This window comes from Netta rufina (genome assembly GCF_964035555.1).
Source record: "Netta rufina genome assembly, chromosome: 3".
In the NCBI taxonomy this organism is placed as follows: Eukaryota; Metazoa; Chordata; class Aves; order Anseriformes; family Anatidae; genus Netta; species Netta rufina.
Window position 1 is genome coordinate 103,393,574 of NC_140125.1, and position 17,481 is coordinate 103,411,054.

The following is a 17,481-nucleotide window of genomic DNA, read 5'->3' on the forward strand; positions in this document are numbered from 1 at the left end:
GAGAGCAGAGAAACAATGACACTTGGAATAGCAGTATGTCTCACACTTGCCAAATGCTAAATTCATATGTCAGAAACACGGTAGCATTAATTTTAATAAGAATATGAGTTTCACAGCCTAACAAGATTTTGAATGTTAAATTTTCCAAACTTCAGTTTTGGAAACAGTGGGCTGATTTTTGTTGAAAACTCTCACTAATAATGCTTTTGAAGCTCCATGGGAATTCTTACTTTGAATACTCCAGGTGCAAAAAGTAGGAACAAAATGCTAGGATTTTACAACAGAAAGTTGTAGGTATTATAAGCTATACTGGCTCCACCTTTAACTTAATTGTTAAACACATGCATGTCAGAAGATGGCATTCAAAAGCATGCAATACCATTTCAGAGTATTGTACTGGTGAATTTATCTTCATGAACATTGTAGAAGACTTCTCTGCTGTGGGTTTTATATCTGCACTTGACAATTGTAATTGTTAATTACAATTTTTCTTTTCACTGACACTCAGGTTATATTGTTTAGGGCTTTTTTTTTTTTTTTTTTTTTTTTTTTTTGTTAATGATGGTGTTGTACAGTCCCAAAATAAGGCATTAGGTGAAAGAAAGTAAGAGTAAGGGGGGGGGGGGGGGGGGGGGAGAAAGAGGGGAGAGGGCAGAAAGGGATAACAATAAAAAAGTGAACATTTATTTTAGAGACTGTCTCACTGGAGACACATACAGTCTCAGTGGATGAATTTTAGTCCTAATTAGGACATTGTCAGTGGTGTCAGTGGAACCGTTATTGTCCTAATCAGGAACTGTGGCAGACAGGTGGTTTGTTAGATGGGTTGTAAAGGATACACAATGCATAATAAAGTCACAAGAGACCAAACAATGTACTGATGATCATCCTAGTGCTCTTTCCAATGCTGCTCTTTATGCTGAAATTTGGGGTTTATCCCTTTGATAAATATGCTCCTAACTGTATGACTGTGACTTTTGAATGCCTGCTTTGACATACAATGTGATTCGCTTTGATGGCAGAATAACATAAAGAGCCTTACAAGAAGACTGTTACTATTTTTGCCACCTGCAGAATACTAATACAAACATTTACATTGTGCTGATGGCTGTTAAGTAATGCAGGGTTGATGTGCTGATCACTTGGGCCCAATTTTACAAGAAGATATGTATCTCTATGCATTTTAGGATGAATTTAGGTATATCAAAGTAACGGGAAAAAAAAAAAAAAAAAGAGTATCCATAACATAGTATTTTTCACCACATGGCTTTTGTAAACAGAGTTGTCTAAGCCTGTGTGAGCCATGATCTGAGGGAGCAAGACTGAGTATTTGTTTTCTGCTTAAGGCTGCTTGACTTTTTCTGAGTAGATCTCCTTACAGTTAAACTCTCCAATAGCGTAACCTACTCAGAACTTGATTAACATACATTAAAAATGAGAATTTCAGCAATTGGAGTGGTGACAATACTCAGCCAGTACTATATGTCTGGGAGACTGGATTCATGTCCTTTTTCATCTAAAGTACAATTATACTACAGCTACCATTGTTCTGCACAGCACTCACACTACTGATTTAACAGTTGAGTTAACACTGGTGATGAGCAACTTTTTTCACTCTGATAAAGTTATAGCATTATTGCAGCAAATTCTGTAAGATGTATTTGACATGAGACAGAGTAAACAAGAGAAAGTACTGTTTTGAAGACTGTTGGTACAAAGCTGAGGAGTCCTGGATTCCCAGGGATTCTTCTGTTCAAGCTTTACAGAAAGGTCTTCACACAGAAACAGAAGATATTGTTTAGTTAAAAAAGTTTCCATAGGAAATACTACTTGCGTGTCTCTACTGTTTTCTTTGGTCTTCTTTCTCGGTTCATTTTTTTTCTTCTTGCTTTCTTTACTTTCTCTTTTACTTCTTTCTGTCAGAAAAATTATTTTTATTAGTTTTAGAGATTCTAAATCTAGTAATACATTTCTCCATCTCATTTTGCTGCCAAATGGCATTAAGAATATTACTAATTCTTTTCCTACATTACTCCTGCAGGACCATTCTTCTTTGCTAATCATGCTTAGCTTTTCCCTCTACCATATTCATAGTGCATTGTGTTAAAAAAGGAGCATAGGTAGGGTGCACCTATGCAGCAGCACACGTCTGCCTTTATCCTGTCAGTGTTGCAATCAACATTCCCCATCTTGCCTGCTGTGTATAGAAGGTATGGGAAGCTGGGGAGGCAGCATTTAGTTCAGGAAGGTCAGTCTTGGGAGCATGTGGCTCACTGACATTAGCCTTAAGACTTACTACTCATAACATTAGGGCATTTCATATATTTGCATATATATATTAGAGTGGCAAAACACATGCCAAATAAATATTTATGATCGGTTCATTGATTGTGACTGGGAATATGGTTACATAGGAATTTTAATAGGTTACCCTCTGAACAAGAACAAGTGAACTGAGGCAGACTTCCTTAATACATCAAAATCCATGAATGTGGGGTCAGCTGTCCTTCTTTGTTATTTCTGAAATTATTTCTGAAATTATTTCATATTTTCTTTAGGTTAGCATGTACATTTTTCCATATTTCTCAGAGCTACATTAATAAAACTGCTGCTTGGATTTCTGCCTTGACATTCTTTATCTAAATCTTCTAAATCTTTAAATTGCCTAGTATACCAGCAAACCACTCAACTAATGTAGGGGAAATTTTAGGTGGCATAAATCCAGTATATCCAGGTTCTGACACTTATCTGACTCACATTCATCAAAGATGATGTGGAGAGAGTGTGGTCTTGCAGACAGATGTGCCCAAGCTGGTGGAATTCATTTTAGGAACAATTCTTCTGAGATAAATGATGCCAAGGGCTGAGTGAGAAAGCATACGTTGTTACAATTGTGGAAGGCAAAAAAAGGAAGTGGGAGCCACTTTCCCAGCTAATTCTGTGATATGTGTGCTAATAGCAGCTTGGAGCTGAGAAATACGAGGTATGAATAAGTCAATCTTCTTCCTGAGACTGAAATAACCAAGGGAGTTGTGGGGATGTGTCTAGAACTCAGGGTCCGGGGCCTAGCAGGCCTAGTATCCTGGAAAAAGGGTTTAAACAAATTGTCACACTGAGATGATGGATTTCAAAAAAGCTATAAAGACTCTCTGGCATCCAGATTTTATTATTATTATTATTATTATTATTAGTAGTAGTAGTAATAATAATAATAATAATAATAATAATAATAATAATAATAATAATAAATTTATTTATTTATTTATTATGGCAAAAGACTGAGGAAATCCTGTCTATTGAATTTGTCCTCCAGAGGGCTGAAAAGTAAATTATTAACAATTTCAGTTTTCTCTACTGTCAGATATCTCCCTTCTGACCATTAAGTATTCAGCCCAAGAAATTTTAAATATTTGTGTCTAAGAAGAAAGAACACATCTGATATAGGACATGTTTTTACAATAGGAAAGTGACGGGGCCAAATCCTGGTTATCTGACTTTAGAAAAAAATCGAACTGGAATAACTTCAAGTTGTCAACAATGGGAAGGTTATGCTTTTCAACCAGGAATGATTATCAATCAAGATTTCTTAAGTTTATAGTCTAACTTAAACAGAAGTTATTCAGAGTTGCTAGGTCAAAGCTTGGATGTTTAAATAATGACAATTTAGTACCAGCATTGTAAATGCATATGTGATACTTAATTTGTTATTGGAATTTACTAGCTGAAGATATAAGTTGATATAAACAGTTAGCTGTCAACAGACCACTACTTGCCAATGTCTGCCAGTCATCCCAGATCGTCCTATCCAGTCATCCATGCACCATTCAGGTATTATTAATGAGCAGTATATAGCAGCTGAGGAGTAATATTTAATTCCTCTGTTATCTCCAGAGTCAATGGTCAGATGGACCTGAACCCAGAAACTGAAAGCCTCACCCACTGTGACCACAAGACAGTTGTGTTATACATACAAGCTCGTTTCTGCATGGTGAAAAATCTGACATGTGGTTGTGAAGGTCTTCTGGTGGCTCAGTTGCTGAGAGATAGGAGATTTTGCTTTGATGTTGATAATAAGCAGCTGTTTACACAGCATGCTTGCACATACTGTAATAAGATCACTTTGTTTATTTGTTTGTTATGTGTGGTGTTTTTGTTTTGTTTGTTTGTTTGTTTTTTCCTACTAGTTGCACTGTGTTAACATCTGTCAAACAACAAAGAGCAACACCTGAAATGCATGAATATTAATGAAGATGTTATTTTCATAATGGGGAGGACATGAAGGTAAATCTTGTAAATGTTTATTGTTTAATTTCTGTTTTTATTGGATGATGATTACCTATTCTTCACATGATTTTTTCATATATATGTGTACTTGTGAGAGATTCCATTCCTTAAATTGAAAGCAGTGAGAATGACTTAAATGATTTCATGATTTCTTAAGTCTTGAAGCCACATGTTATGATCATCCTGTCTTATCTGGCATAACATAATATTTCACTAAGTAGTTCGTGGATTTATTTACATCTTCTGACTGATCTAGAGCATATCTTTGGAGAAAGGTACAGCCAATCTGGTATTATATGTTACAAGTAAAAAAGAAAATGTTTCATCCATAACAAGTTGTTCCAATCCTTAATCACCCTTGAAGTTTAAAAATGTGCATCTTAATTGTTGCTTAAATCTAGCTCTGCTTTCAGTCATTAAATTGCCTCAGTCTTTAGCGGCAATACCGGATGTTCTCTGGATACTCAGTACCCTGAGCTGGTGGAAGGCGATGGGGAGCAGGATGTGGCCCTCATTATCCATGAAGAACTGGTTGGTGACCTGCTACGGCACTTAGATGTGCACAAGTCGATGGGGCCGGATGGGATCCACCCAAGGGTACTGAGGGAACTGGCAGAGGAGCTGGCCAAGCCACTTTCCATCATTTATCAACAGTCCTGGCTATCAGGGGAGGTTCCAATCGACTGGCGGCTAGCAAACGTGACGCCCATCTACAAGAAGGGCCGGAGGACAGACCCGGGAAACTACAGGCCTGTCAGTTTGACCTCAGTGCCAGGAAAGCTCATGGAGCAGATCCTCCTGAGAGTCATCATGCAGCAATTGCAGGGGAAGCAGGCGATCAGGCCCAGTCAGCATGGCTTTATGAAAGGCAGGTCATGCCTGACGAACCTGATCTCCTTCTATGACAGAGTGACGCGCTGGGTGGATGAGGGAAAGGCTGTGGATGTGGTCTACCTTGACTTCAGCAAGGCTTTTGACACCGTCTCCCACAGCATTCTCCTCAAGAAACTGGCTGCTCTTGGCTTGGACTGGCGCACGCTTCGCTGGGTTAGAAACTGGCTGGATAGCCGGGCCCAAAGAGTCGTGGTGAATGGAGCCAAGTCCAGTTGGAGGCCAGTCACTAGTGGCGTCCCCCAGGGCTCGGTGCTGGGGCCGGTCCTCTTTAATATCTTCATTGATGATCTGGACGAGGGCATCGAGTGCACCCTCAGTAAGTTCGCAGATGACACCAAGTTAGGTGCGTGTGTCGATCTGCTCGAGGGTAGGAAAGCTCTGCAGGAGGATCTGGATAGGCTGCACCGATGGGCTGAGGTTAACTGCATGAAGTTCAACAAGGCCAAGTGCTGGGTCCTGCACCTGGGGCGCAATAACCCCAAGCAGAGCTACAGACTGGGAGAGGAATGGTTGGAGAGCTGCCAGGCAGAGAAGGACCTGGGAGTGATGGTGGATAGTCAGCTGAATATGAGCCAGCAGTGTGCTCAGGTGGCCAAGAAGGCCAACGGCATCCTGGCTTGTATCAGGAACAGCGTGACCAGCAGGGCTAGGGAGGTGATCGTCCCCCTGTACTCAGCTCTGGTGAGGCCGCACCTCGAGTACTGTGTTCAGTTTTGGGCCCCTCGCTACAAGAAGGACATCGAGGTGCTTGAGCGGGTGCAGAGAAGGGCGACGAAGCTGGTGAGGGGCCTGGAGAACAAGTCCTACGAGGAGCGGCTGAGGGAGCTGGGCTTGTTCAGCCTGGAGAAGAGGAGGCTCAGGGGTGACCTTATCGCTCTTTTTAGGTACCTCAAGGGAGGCTGTAGCGAGGTGGGGGTTAGCCTGTTCTCCCATGTGCCTGGTGACAGGACGAGGGGGAATGGGCTTAAGTTGAGCCAGGGGAGTTTTAGGTTAGATGTTAGGAAGAACTTCTTCACTGAAAGGGTTGTTAGACATTGGAACAGGCTGCCCAGGGAAGTGGTGGAGTCACCATCCCTGGAAGTCTTCAAAAGACGTTTAGATGTAGAGCTTAGGGATATGGTTTAGTGGAGGGCTGTTAGCGTTAGGTTGGAGGTTGGACTCGATGACCTTGAGGTCTCTTCCAACCTAGAAATTCTGTGATTCTGTGATTCTGTGATTCTGTGATAAATCTTTTCAATGCCTTAATTTGGTTGTTGTTTTTGTTGTTGTTGTTCTTAATAAAGAAACCATTATTTATTTATTATTTTTATCTCTTTTAAGGGGACAGACTCTTATTTCGTTGCCTCTTAACCCTATTTCTGATAAGGTAAATACACTAAATACCTTAGCTTACCTACTGAAGTAGGCTTTCAGCCAAATTTTTGTTACCTTTGAATCTTATTGGCAAAGAGTTTCTTTCAGATAAATACATGTCATGAAACCAGAAACATTTTCTGTAAATGGTGATTGCCAATTTCTGATTAATTTCCAGAGCTTATTATTTAGCTAATTTAGGTCTTGAAAACAACAATATCAGAATATTTGATTTTTTTTTCATTATTTCTTCTATTATTATCTTTTATATTTGTCCTAATGTATTCTTTATTATTTATTAACTTTTGACCTCTAATTTTTATACATATGTATTTTTTCATTCAATCTTGTTATATTTAATTTTGTGCCCAAATTTGTGATCCTTTGAAAAAGTATGTAATGCTTATCTTGGAAGATTTATGTTACGTAGCATTTTTTAATAAGGGTTATGCTATCATGCTCAGCATCTATGTTAATTGTGCCTCATCACTGTGTTGTACATGTACATGTACCTAACATTATTTTACAAATATTCCAACCATCCCCAGTACATGGCTGTACCTGGCTAATTCAAATTTGTCAGCTGGAAACTTTCTGACTTTCCTGATTAACAGGAAAGAAAAAAAAAATAATTGACAATACTGGTCTGTGTTTGGAAAGGCTGAATACCCCTGCTTCTGAGGACAAACAGACTGAAATTAAATGAAACTTGGATTGCAGCTAAGTATCTTGGACATTACAGGAGTAATAGGCATGTGGCACACAGTGCAAGCAATATTGCTGGAGGTACATGATAACATCTCTGTGCAGCTTTTTGGCATTGTTTATGAAGTTTCAGAACTGCAAGTGTAAGAGCTCTCATTTACAAATCTGCCTGTAGTACAGCTATATATACCCTGTGGACAGTAGGTCATTACTATCCTTTCTGGCTACCTTTCCCAATTGCTTCACCATCTAAGGAATTTCAGTAGTATTATTTCTCATGGACACTGTGGCTATCTGCCCCTGGCCAATATTTATTTGTTGCATGTCAAGTAGAAACATTCACTGATTGCATTAGTTCTTGCCTATTTAGAGCTTTACATGAGCAGTTTAACAATACTCCTGCTTCACTGACTTTGATATAAAAGCCTGATTCTGTAATTCTCTACTGCAAGTACAGCATGATAGTGGATACAAAACAAAACAAAACAAAACAAAACAAAACAAAAGCAATACAGGTATGTTTTATTAGAAATAACTAAGTCACTTCATATTGTACATGGTAAGATTGAAAAATTATCTTACTATTATGTAATATTTATAGTTTTCTAGAGTTGACAGACCTAAAGTAAGCAAAATAACAATCTTTGCAGTTTTCTTATGAAAGCTCCAACTTTTATTCTTTGGATTTTTCTTTCCAGAGAAATATAATCTTTTTGTAGGATGACTTTTTTTTCCATGAAACTATGTTTAACTGCAGTTCATGAATAATTACTAAAGATCAGTTGAAATTTACTGTGAGACTTAAAAAAAAAAAAAAATAAAGAGCTGAAATAATTGACTTTTTTATAAAACTATTCATAAATATTTAGAAAATTAATAAAAATGGTTAGTTTCTTATATTTCTTCACTCCCATCATTTTTTCTGCTGACAAATACACAATTTTTAAAGAAATATAAAAATTAGAAATATAATTTAAATCATTGCCCCCAGCACATCCATTAATAATATATAAACATTTCTGGTTACTTTGGTCTTTTTAATTCCATGATATCTAGGTTGGCGACAATTATTTCTTTCTAGACTCCAAATATCTCATACCTTATAAAGCCAAACGAAGGCAATATTTTCAGATTAATTCTAGTAATTAATTAATTTAGTAAGTAAGTAATTTCCAGCTGTGAGACTTCTCAACCATCTCCAGAAGTGAAATGTACCTCCTATTTGAATAGATTTATCATAAATTTGTAAAGTTTAAATTATTTTTTTATAGCTATAATTCAAGATGAGTCCCATATATTGTTTCATGCAATTCTACATATCACTATATAACAATTCACAAGTTTGGTGAAAAATTTACTAGGCAGAGCTAGAAGCATGTGTACACTGGAAAGTTAGTCTGAACTCATTTTTGGACTAGGGTAGTGTGATAATTTTAAGTGTGATAGCTATTTTGGTCCATGTGCTGACAAGTGAGGGTATGGAGAGGTTGGATATTTGGCCACAGTATTTCTTTGCAAAGCTTTTATAATAACAGTAGGGTGATGCATAAAGTTCTTGCACAAAATGGATACAACTTAAAGCAAGATTACTTTTGTCTGCCTTATTCAAATAATTGTAGTTTACTGCTAATAGGAAGTGATATGACCGTCAAGAAATTGCAAGATGGATATATGTTTCTACAAAGTTTTTGGCTGTTTACTTTGTCCTGTAATAATGATGGTACAGTTGGAATTCTCTGTTTCCATGAGTTATCATAATTATGTTATTATTCTGGCATAAATAATAGATTGATTTCTTAAAAAAATAAATAAAATAAAATAAAATAAAATAAAATAAAATAAAATAAAATAAAATAAAATAAAATAAAATAAAATAAAATAATAAAATAAAAAAGATTGAAATTATATGTAAAGAAATGGAAGAATCATTTTATTTATTTATTTATTTGTATTTTATAGCAAAGGAGGCAGCAAACACATGACATTTTTCAATTTACTTTTGTATACAGCAGTAATGTGTAATGGTGGTGTGGCTTTACACTACTTCTCAGGGTAGGACTGAAGCCTGTGGAGTTAAAAACCTCATATTTGTAGGTTTTGTCTAAAAGTCAAGCAATATGACAGGCACCTACAGCAGACTTACATAAGAAGTCTGTTTGTTGCTGTTTTTTGGTTTTCTTTGTTAGCAAGTCTCTGGAAGCATACTTCAACATTTGACAGCTTTTGACTTTTCCTCTATTCACTGCTTTGGATGTCTCTGTTGACTTTGCAAGAATCTTGAATTATCTGCCATCTTGAAATAACAATGCAATCTGGACTAATCAGAGGAAAATGAATGGCTTTCAGGAAGAATTTGAGAATTAAACACCATGTTGTGTTTAAAGCAGAGGTCTGATTCTAGCTTCAGCAGAGGTCACCAGGAGCTGGGAGCAGCTCAATGGTGCCCCACAGCTGTGAGTTAGCTCTGGTAATGCCAGATCACAGAGGTACCCTTTTCCTCTGAGCTTGCCTGGTATGGCAGGTCCTGTGGTGTGAGGAGGGAAAACATCACTTGTGAGGGGAGAACTGAGTTGACCTGAGCTCTGCTGAGCACAGTAATCCCAAATGCAAAATCTTTAGGGGTGCCAGAGTCTTTAAATTTCCAGTGAGCTTGGAGAAATGCAGGATGCAGTATAGGAGACCCTGACCCCTTGGTAGCCAAGATTCTGCTGGTTATAAGTATACCTTGCAGTTGTGGAAGCTAGTGCCCAAAGAGGTAAGAACTTCATAGAGCAGTGGGAGTCACAGTGAGAATAACCCAGCATGTTTTCCCTTAGTTTGTCTAAATCTGAGCTTCAAGCAGGGATAATGTAGTTTCAGTTCTGATATTGCTGTAGCAGTTACCAAACTAGGCTCTTGAAAATCACAGCAAGGTTTGAAAACTTTTATTTATTTATTTATTTATTACTACTGGATTTTCTTTAATAGTGTTACTTTTGCTTTGTTTGGTGTTACTATGTGCTGCTTGTGAAAATTAAAAAAAAAATAAAGATACATATTCAAATCTTAATGAGCACTGTCTGATCTCTGACTCTCAGCTGTAGTCAGGCTGTGCACCTGAAGCAGGCATTGCATTTTATATCGAGTTTTAATGTGCCTTTGTTAAAGGTATCTTTGGCTGTTGCAGGCATGTAATTAGTCCTTCAGAAAGTATTATAACTGGATAAATTGCAAAATACTGTCTGTGACTATGCATGTGTCCTGAGCAAAGAGTAATCTAGGAAGAAAATTGTCTTTCCTAGTCTTCTGGAAATTAAAGAACAATAAACTGGCATAATCTTTTCACTGATTTCAATGAAAAGCAAAGTTGACAGCAGTAAGCAGAGCCTACCTGCTTCTCCTCTGATACCACCTAAAGAGAATGAAGACTGGATCAATTTACTATCTTTTACTGAGGTAAGATTAGGCAGTGACTTGGCAGAATATCTACTGCTTTTCTTTCATTACCTTGGTGCTAAAATGAATGCTACAAGTCAGAATTGATTTTCTCATTAGTAACATAACTTTGTAATACGGAGACAAATAACCTAGTTTTAATAAAAAGCAATGATGCATCTCAAAATTATCTACAAGGACCTTACACTGGTTAAATGCCCTTTTTTTTTTTGGTGTTATGTGTCAACTTTCATTGTGTTGCTCTTCTCTTTCTCTAAATTGACTAAAATTACGTTAGCCCACATTGTATAATAAATTTCAAAATAATCACATTTTGTTACAGAATTTAGTGCCAAGTACTTTTCTGCACAGTACAGGCTCTGTTTTTGTAAAAACCATGTCCCTAGCCACCTGGCAGCTCATTCTTAATTCATGTGCATTTAGTTACAGCTGGCACAAAAAGCAAAGTTTTCCAAGGACACACTGCAGACTTGCCCAGTGGAAATTATAACCTCTATAAAATTGTTTCATGATCAAATTTTGTTTGCTCAGGCCTGTTTTGTCAGATCATGGCCTTGGGTAGAAGTACTGGAGCCACTGATCTGCCAGGATGCCATGTCTACCTACAACTGCACTGAAGGTAACCAAACTTAAGTAGGACAGACATTTCCATCTGTTGATTCCATTTCAGGGTTAACACTTAGGACATTCAACTATTCTCACAGAAGCATTCTGCACTTCCCAAACTGTTGTCTTTGAGTTTCTAAAGAAAAAAATATATATTTATTTATTTCACAATTGCAGAGTATGTAATGATATTTTAAGTCATTTGAAATTATTATTCATCCGACAGATAGATCCAGAACCCTTAAGAGTGTGGCAGAAAGTTAGGTATGTACTGTACCAGGACAGAATACCAACCTCTAAATATAATAGCATATATAATGTGGTTAAATAATAATGACCTTTGCCTTAAAATGAAAATACCTTATGTTCACAGAGTACATCCATGTTGCATGTTGTAATGCATTTCTTCAGGACAGTAATTGTAGTAACTCTGCATGGCTACCAGAGGAGTGAAACTTGCCCAAGAAGGTGGTGTAATTTGTATGGACCAGCCTGGAAGGATGGTAGCAGCAAGAGGAACAGAACCAAAGTGGTCAGAGCTCTAGGTCCCACAAATTCAGTGGTAATAGATTTTCCACAGTCCCTCCAAGGAGCACTCAGGGTGGAAGATACTGTGTAATGAAAACAATGACACAGTAATATGGTCTTCATTAATTATCTACAGGTATGTACAAATATTGATGATGTTCTGCCACAAATATCTTCTTACAACATTCTATTTTAAACTGGCTGATATTTTAAAGTTTAAAATACTTGGATTGTTTTTATGTTAAATGTATAATTTGAGATCTAAACTATGTGGATATGTAGTCTGATAATATAGATGTAGGATCCTTCAGCCAGAAAGTTCTTGAGTTGTACCAATCCATCAGGTTCCTTGGTTTAATGTGCTGATTTGTTCATGACCATGTTCTGAGATTCTTGAGAGCAGATGAATCAGAATTTGACCACACACTAATTATTGGAATCAACTGGGGACCATGAATTTGTGTTCCTCACTTGAAACATGTCACAAGTTAAAAAAGCATATGTCTAGACTATAGAAAGGGGGTACATTTCCAAAGAGAGAGATGCAAGACAGTTTTAAATGCTTCAAAAGTTGGAGATTAAATTAAAAATAAATTAAAGTAATTAAAGGAATAAAGACTGTAGGTTTCTCTGTTCATGCTACAGTACTGTAGCATGAAAGAAGTAGTAATGGTACATTAAAGAAGTACATGAAAGAAGTAGTAATGGTAACTGTATACAAATGAAAATTAGAATGGAAGTCTGCATGGGAGTGCATTTGCAAAAATGGAACTATTTGAAAATTGAAGATCAGCCTGAAGTTTGCAGATGAGTAGAGAAAAGTAAGATTTCTTGTAAATGCCCTGTAAGGCATTGTTCTGACATTTTCCCCCATGCAGAGAAGTAACCTAAAACACACATTGTGCCATAGTGATTTGCTTTGTGCTTCAGTATAAAGAACCTCAAGTTATCAAAACCCCAAATTAGCAAGCAATAACTATTCCAAGTAATATTTCAAATGGAAATTAGAATACCTTTTCATTTGGGGGCTGGATTTTTCTGTCATTAGTTTCAAAAGGCAAATTGAATGAATGTATTGCATTACTAAAATATCTGTCAATTGGTGCAAATGAACACTCAATTGATGTGATTTTTTTTTTTACACCCACTACTTCTTATACAGCATTAAAAAAACTATCTCCGTATCAATTTCTACACTCACTTGCACAGATGTAAACCAGAAGTAATACAGCTGAAATAAATAAAAACAGCAATTCTGTAAAGACAGAAGAACTGTTATGGAGCCTCCTTCTCTTCCATCTTATAATGGAATAAAACCATTAAACTGCAAAGCTATTGGCTTAACTGGAAATCCATATCATTTACATGAATATGAATAGAGAGAAGATGATTTGTTTTTATTTTCAATAGCCATGATAACCAGGGCCATATGTCCTACTATATAAAGCATATGCTCTCCATAACTCCTGTCCACACAGAATTGGCATACATAAATAGCAGATTACAGTTCCAGTAGAAGTTAATTGCCTTCTCTCCCTCTCTATTGTGAGGATTGTACTTGTTTAATGGGACAAAAGGTTTAGTTCAGCATTTTGCCAGTTACAAAACTTTGTCAGATGAATTTAAAAATTTTGAAATGTAATAAAAGTTAAAACTGAATTGTCTTTGCTCAGTCAGTCCACGTGAAAAACTGAAGAAGTATAAGCGTAATTGTCTCCACCTAATCCACACTGGGCCCTTTGAAAAGGCCATTGGAACAGGTAGCTAGAGCTTGGAGGCAAAGATTTGCTTCAGAAAGCAAATCTAGATAACAGTGGTCTATACATTCTTTACTCTCTCCTATGAAAGAGAAGCTGTACTGGAGTACTCCTTTCTCAGGAGTATTGAAAAATTATTCCCTCTCATGTGACATTAAATACTGATAAACGGGTACTGAAGGTACCCTGGGTATAGTATTAGAAATCACTTTGGAAGAAACATTAGTTTTACTTAGGCATACTTTGTAAATAGCAAGAATATCTACTGATATTATTGGTGATATACCTAATGACATAATATCTAAAAATCTGTAGGGGATTCTGGGAAATATTTGGAATTAAAATATCTTTCATGACTTTCAAATTAAATTGTAATACCAAAGGAATGTTAAAAAAAAAAAAAAAAAAAAAAGTAAAAGATAACTCAAGAGTCAGCAGCTACGTTTTCTATCCAAAGCTGAGTCTACTTGCCCAGGCTTCCTACCTTTCTGGTGTTAAGATGTGATTTATCAATAGAGTGGAAGGTAAGACCTTTTGTACTTTGTGAGCAACTTTAAAACCAATGCATAATTTATATTAGTCTAGAAGCATTTACCTATCACACAGATGATCCTTCTCAAGGATCATCTCCTTTGAATGCTTTAAAGAGAATTATGAGTACCACTGTATAGACTCCATACAGTCCACCTTGTTTGGGTTTGGTCCTGACTGTGTCAAGCATTCAGTTCCAGTTGCTCCACATATATCACTTTTTTTTTTTTTTTTTTTTTTTTAATCTCTTGGTGTGAAGATTCATGAAAAATGTATTCCATATCTCTATGTCATAAATGAAATGCAAATTTCAGATAAGGTAGAAATTGGTTCCAAATGTTGTGCAGTTATTTTCCCATTTTCAATAGTGCAACAATACCAATGTCTTTTATTTTTGTTTGTTTGCTTTAACACTGGTTTTACTTTATAAGAAATAATCCAGACAGTTGTTCTACATATAAAAACAAATGGATTCTCCATGCCAATATAATGTGACCTTATTTGCATTAGGCTACAAAGTCACAAATGAAAGCACAGCTGCTATGTTCAGACTTGAAATTAAAGTTCTCTTTCTTGTCTTATGGTAAACCCAATGACATGGATATTTTGCAAATGTATTTGCCCTAAGCAACTTCCTTTTTAAAGTCACAGATACAGTGCACCATTCAAGAAATTAAAAACAACAAAAAACAAGTTGGCCCTGTGCCATACGGTACATATAGTACACAGGGCCCTGTGGAGGTCATCTGAAGTGCAGAGCCCATTTTTAATTCTTTCATTTTACATGACTTTGTCAGTCTTAAAGTAATGATTCTGACAATATTTCCCAGCATCTCCTGCTGAACAATTAAATCTGGCTTCCTACAGCTTTTCATACTGAAGCTAGCTTTCAACTTGATGACATGAAGTCATTATTAAACAAAAGAAATCCTGTACACAATTATAAAATATCACCCAGCCTATCATTCATGCTGCCTGCAGACATTTTTAAATGTTTGTTTTTTATTTGTGTTATGTGGCTTTCCTATAGTACTAATAATTCTATCTTTCCTGTATGTCTTTTTCCAATTCCTCTCAGATGATGTCAGTTTATGAGATTAGTTGAATTCTCTTAGATGTCTTTCCAGGACTTAGTGACCTCACTCCGCAGGAGTGGACACTTGGAATGTGCAAGTGTGCAGTAAACTTCCTGCCTCTTCATACTAACTATCCCTAGATGCTTTCTGCAAGTCCTAATGTGCAAGAAGAAACTGCAGTGATGCCAGAAATCTGGGCTAAAGTCCCTTATGATTCTCAGAATCTATTTTGCTTGTGGGGTCATTCAATTATGTCTGAAATTAGTTCAGTTATTCATTTTGGTTTGCAAGTATAAAAATAGAAAATATTTTGAAATCCAGGGCTGTATTCAAACTGTAATTTGAATAAATTGAAGTATGATCCTGACTGTGGGGTCTCGGGGCTGTTCTATTTTTAAGTAAATGCTGAGACTGCAGACTTGTGTTAAGACCTCCCTGATGAAAGCTTCAAAGGCATTCCTTCCAGGCAGAGAGTTTATCCTAGAATAGTGGAAATTTCTCCCTGAGGTTCAAAAGGTCATTGCTAGAGAACTCATAGAGAACTCCATAGGGAATGGTGACTTGAGTTAAAATAGTACGAATATTGACCATGCTGACAAGGTGACAGGATGTGGGACTCAGTCAACAAATGAAAGACAGGTAGATAGTTGAAGAGGGATGATTGTGGTTACAGTATAAAGAAAGAGGTTTTTCAACTATGACACAAAATTTTATCCAAATAACCTAAACTTGCTCTCAAAGTCAAACCACGGCTGATGTCAAAACCACTTTCATAAGAGCTATCCAGGAAGTGGATATATATGAGGGAAGATTCCTTATTTTTGGAAAAGAAAAATCCAGAATTGGTAAGCTATATTTTTGTTGAACTATTTATTTTATTTTATTTTATTCTTTGTATAAAGAACAGATAGGATATTGGGATGTAAGATTCCACATGTGACAAGACTGGAAAAATGGAGCTAAATCAAAAAGGTTTCTACATTTGAACTGGCAAAATTGTGCTGAGTATTTTCATCATCACATGGTACTGATGCAACAGGAACAGGTTGATATTTTCTTTTCCCATTTTAGCTGTACCATTTTAACAATGATTGTGTCTCCTGACTGGACTCCAAAAGGAGTCCAAAGGAATATTGCTGGGTATTCCCAGTTGTCAGTTACTCAGAGGGTGGTGAGGCACTGCCACAGGTTGCCCAGAGAAGCTGTGTGTGCCCCATTCCAGTACGTTTAAGGCCAGGTTGGATGGGGCTTTAGGCAACCTGATCTAGTGGAAGGTTTCCCTGCCTATTAAGGGGGGGGGAGGGGGGTGGCAGGCGGAGAGGGGATGTGGAATTAAATGATCTTTAAGGTCCCTTCTAACCCAAGCCATTCTATGATACTTGGTCCTTATATTGAATGTGGTCCTCTACCCAGACTTGTACATTCCAGAAGATTAGCTAAAGGACAATAAAAATCAGTTTCATAACATATAACAGTGAAAACATAATTTTCATTGTGGAAGAACAACCTTCTCAAAGGGTTATGACAACCAAGATCAAAGCAAGGCGTGGTTATTACTGATACGGCAATTTGACCTTTTTTCCTGTACGTGTTCTATCCTGAATACATTTCAGCAAATGCATGAGTATTTATAAAAATAAATCCTCAAAAACATATCCGACAGATATCTTTTCCCAGACAAGGATGAAAGAACAAACATTTGACAGGCATCAATCACAGTGCCTGACACACAGTAGAAATGAAAGCTCTGTGAGAATTTCTGGAGATGAGGACCAAGGTCTGCCAAATGCCCAGGATATATCCATTATCTTACAGATACCTGCCAGTGCCAAATCTAGGGTACATTTAGAGACTGTAAGCAATCTAGAAGAATCTAGAAGATACAACCTTTTTGACTAACAATTTATGTTGATATTAAATTATACCATTACAGGAAGCATTTCCAGATTCTAGAAGACCACTGTCAATACTACAAAATTTCTGGTATAAACTGTTGGCAAACTTTTGGCCTTAGTCAACAGGCAAACATCCCAGAAATTTCTTTGCCAAATTTGAGAATTACCACAGGGTAGGGACCATTCCCAGAAATCAGACCAGATGATCTGGAGAGTTTAATAATTAAAAAAGTTTAATAGCAGGGACAGAGACTTTTTTGTCCCATTTTGTCTTAGGAAGAACATTTTCATTCTAATATCTCTAATATATGCTTCATCACAGGATTCAACAACAACAACATCAAAAGTATAATTTTCATCTACCTTAAAAAGTAGTTGCCATAGCCTCTGAAGCCTTCAAAATTAATGTTACCATGA